This window comes from Mycteria americana, chromosome Z, assembly GCF_035582795.1.
Source record: "Mycteria americana isolate JAX WOST 10 ecotype Jacksonville Zoo and Gardens chromosome Z, USCA_MyAme_1.0, whole genome shotgun sequence".
Classification (NCBI taxonomy): Eukaryota; Metazoa; Chordata; class Aves; order Ciconiiformes; family Ciconiidae; genus Mycteria; species Mycteria americana.
The window spans coordinates 79443694-79449693 of NC_134396.1; positions in this window are offsets into that span (position 1 = coordinate 79443694).

The window sequence follows — 6000 nt, forward strand, 5'->3', positions numbered from 1 at the left end:
GGTTCCCTCCCCATCCTGCTGCAGGAGTTGTGAGTGAGCAGCTGGGTGGGGGCTTAGCTGTTGGCAGGGTCAGCCCACCATACCCCGACACAGAATCTGGGGCTATGGCCAGAGAGGAGGCTTATGCATGTGAACTCTGTTGGTGGTACCAGAATCCAACTGGTCTGTACCCAAGTTCTGGTTCCCCTTTTCCCACCTGCTCCTGGCTCTGCTTCGTGGAGGGTGGTTCTCGGAGCAGCCACCCTCCCGCTGCTGAGTGTTGGCAAAACCTTCCTTTGGCCCCTCTCAGCTTTCCGGTATCTTCCTCAAACTAAGGTCCCGTTGACTCAAACAGGAGTATTTTCTGCTGCTTTACTTTCGAGGGCCTCATTCTCTTACCATGCTCTAACCCTGTGGACCCCCTACAAATGTCCGGGGCAAAATGATCTTCATCTTCCCTCAACCCTGTTTCACCCAGTGGGGGATTTCTCCTTTGTTTGAGGGGATTGAAACCCAGATGGTGGAGGGCAGGGACGTGGTGGGTTCTCACTCTGTGCAGCGGCGTTGCCCTGCAGCGCATGACAGTGAGATGGTGCAGCCCTGGGAGGAGGGCAGGGTCCACTCTAAAGATCCTCTGTGGCCCTACACTCACAACACCTCTACTTTTGTGGCTGGAAGCATTGTGTAAATGGCCCAGATTTGAAGACCTTTCCGTGTAAGAAAATCATCCTGAAAGAAAGGTTTCCTCTAAGTCCTTTCACAGGGCTCTTGCCCTTTCAGAGCAGCTGTGTCAGTTTGGTTGCACACACAGATGAGATTATGCAGCATGATGCATAATTTTATACCTTTTGGAAGTTCTGTAGTGAATCCGTTTCTTCATATTCTTTTGATGCTTCTGCAAAATACATCCCATTGCTAATTCGTGCTTCTAGCCTTTATTTGAGTTTGATGTTGCTGCAGCCTGACAAATATTACCTGTTTTGCTGTGGGTGGGCCAGTTTCTCACGTGTATGGTGACAAGCTTTGCCTCTGCAGCTTTGGCTACACTTCCAATGCCCACTGCTCAGTTTGAAGCAAGGGCATGGGATCCAGTTTCAGGTGTGCTCAAAGCCTCTTGTCCAGCAGAGCCTTTGGAGGGGTGAGTGAGTGAGAATCACCACATTTTCAGGCAGAGGTAAGTCCATCCAGCTGGATGGCTGCTGGAGCACGCTTTTAAATTCACCATTCGCTTATGGTCAGTAGCCCCACCGCTTTGGAAACGCTGCCTTAAAGGATGCTTCCTAATGGCTCCAAGACAGTGCATACACAGACAAAGAATTTTCTTCTCTCCCTGGGGCATTTCAAGTCTTTGGGGTTTTTCTGAGAATGAAAATAGGTCATGAAATCCTGAGACAGAAGCCGCAAGTTCTCACCAGCTGTCTGTGACATTATTTCCAGATGTTCCTGCTCATAGCCATCATGGCCCACTGCAGGAATCCTGGCAAAGGGGCTGTCACTTTGATCTCTTTGTACCAGCTCCTGTGTACCCGCCATCTCTGCTCCTGACTTTCCTGGCTGGCCTGCATATTGCCCTTGTCTGCAAAATCTATTACAAGACAGAGACGTTCCTTTGCTTAACCAAGGGTCTTCATTTCCTATTCATTAAAAGTTTAAATGACAATTCCCGGGCATCTTAAACAATGGCCATTTGTATGGAGGCTTGAGCTAAAACCATATTTGCATCCTTGAAGGGCATTCTCACTGAACAAAGCGGTATGGGGCCTCACACCTGGAGAGACAGGAGGATCCCGCGCCTCTCACCGCAATTTTGTCAGGTCTAATCCCACTGTTCTGCTGCCAGCAGGCTGACGTGGCATTTCACATTCAGACGTGGGAGGGCTTAATGAGGAACGGGCACTGCCTGCCTGCTGCAGGACAGACGATTTGCTCCTCTCTTAACCTAGCATGGCTGAAAGACAGCAGAAGTACAAAAAGTATGAAAAACAGAGCCAGGAACAGCAATCCCTGCCACCTGCACCTCGTTGCAAGGAGAAGACAGCCACAACATGGCTCGTGGTGTCACCAGCTGACAGTTCTCCTGCAAAGTCCCTCTGCTGCAGTGCTGTGAATCTCCCCTCAAGGCTGCCCGGGCATTGGCACAGGCTCTGGGAGGGAAAGGTGGTTGGGTTCATCCACCCCTCTGCCCTCCTCATGAAGTGCTGGGAGCTGCACTTGAACATACCCTGCTGGAGGACGTTCGATGAGTGCGGTCTCCGAGCACCAGACCCACTTCTGGGTCTTGCTGCCTGGGAGCTGAGCTGTCCATTTCAATGCAGTGGGCTCCCAAGGGCTGAGGGCTTTCCTTCCTCCCCGGGAGGCATCACCACCCGCGGATGTTGCCTACGAGAACTTGAGTTTCCCTGGCTCAGAGGGCAGCAGAGGGGATTCCTACCCCCTCCGGTGACACCGGGTCGCTCAGGGCACCCATGCCTTGGTGGCTGCCGGAGGACAGCAAACACCAGCCTGCAGCGATGAGGTGGGAGGTGTCACTTCAGCCCGTGCAGGGTGCGGGACGTGAAGGGCTGTTCCCTAAAGCCGTGCCTTCCAGAGAGCCGCACGGTCACCCGTGCAGGGAGAACAGCTGGTGATCAATGGCAGGAGAGGAGCAAAACGGGCAGAGAGGGACACTGAGTCCAACGGGAAGTGCAGCCTGGCTGGGCAAGTGCTGCTGCATGAATCTGGCGATCCCAGGAAACTGATTATTGAGCACTTGCTCTTCTTAAGTCCATGCCGTGACACTGCATGGTCAAGTGCAAGAACATCTGCTCCACTCTGAAATACTAGTGCGTGAAAGCGTCCCCGCTTTCTGCTGCTGGAGCAGACAGTGCAGGTGTCTCCCAAAAATGAAGCCTGCTGGGAGTTGAGGAGATACTGGGTGCAAGCTGCTGGCTGACTAAATTGTGCCTCTCTCTGCCTATTGTCTGCGATTTTATTTATCTAAAATTATTTGCTCAATTGTGGAAAGTTCTGTGAGTTTTGTTTTTCAAGTTTAATACTGAAATGTATGGTACTGGGACACAGAAGTAAAGTAGCATTGTGCCCATTCTCCTGAGCTCCAAGAGGACGTTAGCTGTCAGAACTGATGCTAATGTTTATCATAAGGAGTACATCGCTATGGTGGGTTGACCATGGCCAGCAGCTCAGCATCCACCCAGCCGCTCGTTCACTCCCCCACAACAGGACAGGGGAGGGAACAGGAAGATCAAAAGTGAGAAAACTCGTGGGCTGAGTAAAGACAGTTACTTAGTAAAGTCAGTTTACTAAGTGAAAGACAGGAAGGAAAACCAAAAACAAGTGATGCAAAGGCAACTGCTCACCCCCTCCCACAAGCAGACTGACGGTGCCCAGCCGGTCCCTGAGCAACGGCTGCTTTGGAAAACTTCCCTCCGCCCCGTTTTACTGCTGAGCGCAACGCCGCACGGTTCGATATCCCTTTGGTCAGATATCCCCCCTGCCAGCCCCTTGCCCACCCCCAGCCTGCTCGCTGGGGTCAGAGAGAGAAGCCGAGAAAGCCTTGACGCCGTGCAAGCCTGCTCAGCGAGCGCAAAACGTTGGCACGTTACCAACACTGTTCTGGCCACAAATCCTGCGTGATGGATGCCTTTTCATGAGGGCCCCCAAAACCTCATTTCAAATGCAACCACCTGGTATTTTTTCCAAGGGATCCGGGACACAAGGTGAAAACAAGAGTGAAAGCAGGCTTTTTGAACTTAAAAAAATTACTTTTATTTTAGGAACCAATAAAATTATGGTAAATATTTACAAATAATTATCTCACATAAAGGTTACATAAAACCAAATGTCCACAAGTAACAGTCACTCTCATGAAAAGACACACAGATATTGAACTACGCCAATCTTATTGCATGTTTCTTCAACTAATCTAAAAATAAAAAGTGTTGCAGTCAACCATTTAACTTAGAATAAAATCACAAATTTCAGTATTGACAAGAAAAAGAATTGAAAAAAACAAATAAATGAAAAAAAACTTCAAACGGCCCCTCCCTTTTGACCCATGCCTTAGCACTCCCGCTCCCCAGCCCACCTCCCCTTTTGATCCCCAAAACAAACCCAAAAACCAAAACCCCAAAATAATGTTCGACATCTTTGGCAAATTGGCACTGCTGTAATTACATTCAAATATTATAACACACAAAAGCAACACACAGCACTAAGGAAAAAACACCAAGATTTCAAGTCTGTTCTTTTCCTACTAGAAAAAAAGAATACAAAACATACACATTTTAAGAAGCATTTTTTCATCTGTTTTGCAACAGATGTTATCCCCTACTTTCAAAGGCAATTCAACAGTTATTTTTACGAGTTTTTTTGTAAGTGATTTTTTTTTTGTTTGTATGTATTTTTCAAGGGGAGGAGGCTTTTATTTCTCTCCCTCTTTTTCCTTTTTCCTCTCTTTTTTAAGAAGTAAGCTTCAATGCAGGCATTGCAGACTTTGGTGGATACAATAGATATGTATTTCTTTGATGCTAGAAGTCCCTAATACAAAGTAGTTTGTCTCTAAGAAAAAAAAAGCCTGTTCTTTTTTTTTCTTGGAAAGGAATTCCATTTGCAATGAAATGAGTTTCTGTAATTTCAGAATGTACAAAGGCCACTAGAAAGTGAAAAACCAGGACAGGGTTTGTTCCCACACGAGGCTGAGCGAAGCGAAAGGCAGGCCTAAATGCCCACCGGCCATTTTCCCGTCTCGCTTCGACAGGGCAGAGCGGAAGACCCCGGACACAGGGGTCCGGCCGGGTGGTGGCCAGGGCTATTGCAGGACTCGGGTCCACCCCGCCGTGGCCTCCCCAGGGTCTGGGAGACTCAAGCACGCCTGCACATACACACACGTGTGCACGTCAACCTCTGCACGCACGCCCGCCCGCGCTGCCGTGCTGCGGCAGTGTCCTGCAAGCCCCTTCGGTCTGCTCCTGCCCCGGAGCTCCTCGGCTGCGTCAGCCCTCCCGCAGGACTAGGGAGCGGAGGCCACAGCTGGAGCCTGCACCTACGCCAGCCGCGATGCCGAAGCGAGCAATCCCGGCACCAGGCACCTCTTTGACGTGCTTTTCACTCGGTGTTTGCACATCAAGTCTCGTTAGCTCCACCAGAAAAGCCACGCTAACTGGTTTTGATCCTTTCGGATATTTTTGTTTCTCATGCTGCGGTAACGCGTATCTGTGACGGGAGTGGGTTTCGGTCTGAGGGACACAACAGGGCTCCCCGGCCGGCGTCCCCAGCCTTGTGCCACCACCGAGCGCTCTGCCTTCGGCGCGGAGCAGCGGTGGCCACGGCTCGGGACGTGCGCCCAGCGCCTGTGTCGGCGCAAGCCGCCCGACTCGGCTTTGAGTGCTAACGCCCGTACAGGACCATTGCCTGCACGCTCGGCGAGAGGCTGCAGGGCACATTACCCCAGAGCTGTTGGCCCTCTAACGTCATTTTCTCAGTGAATTCAGAAGAAAAAGCAGGTTTTCCCAGCATTTGCTGGGACAGAGTCACAGGGTGGGTCAGCTTAATGCCGTGCTACCTGTCATGGCCGTGGCCTCACGTGTCCTGCTGGGAACAGGCGTGGGCACGCGCATGCAGGAAAGAGCACAGCACCGGGGAGGACGCTCGGTCGCAGCCACGTAGCTGCCAGCTGCAGCCACGCAAGTTAACTCCACTACGGGCCACGGCTCTTTGAAGCTACGGGTACTCGTGGCTGGAAATAAGCGACACCATAACACGGCTTCCTCCCTCCTCCGTGCTGAAGGACACGCAGAGTAGGTAAATTAAAGAAAATAAGAAAAGGAATACAACCCCATCAGTTAAGACCAGGCACGGCAGAGCACTTATCAACAGCCAGTGGCTGCCAGCACCCGGCACAGCGAGCCCACCACACTGCCCTCGCCCCTCGGCCACAGGGAGCCGAGGAGGGGTGATGGGTGCCCCGGCACCATCCCTCCCTGCTCAGACAGACTTTCCTCGGAAAACCACCTCTCAGCTTGT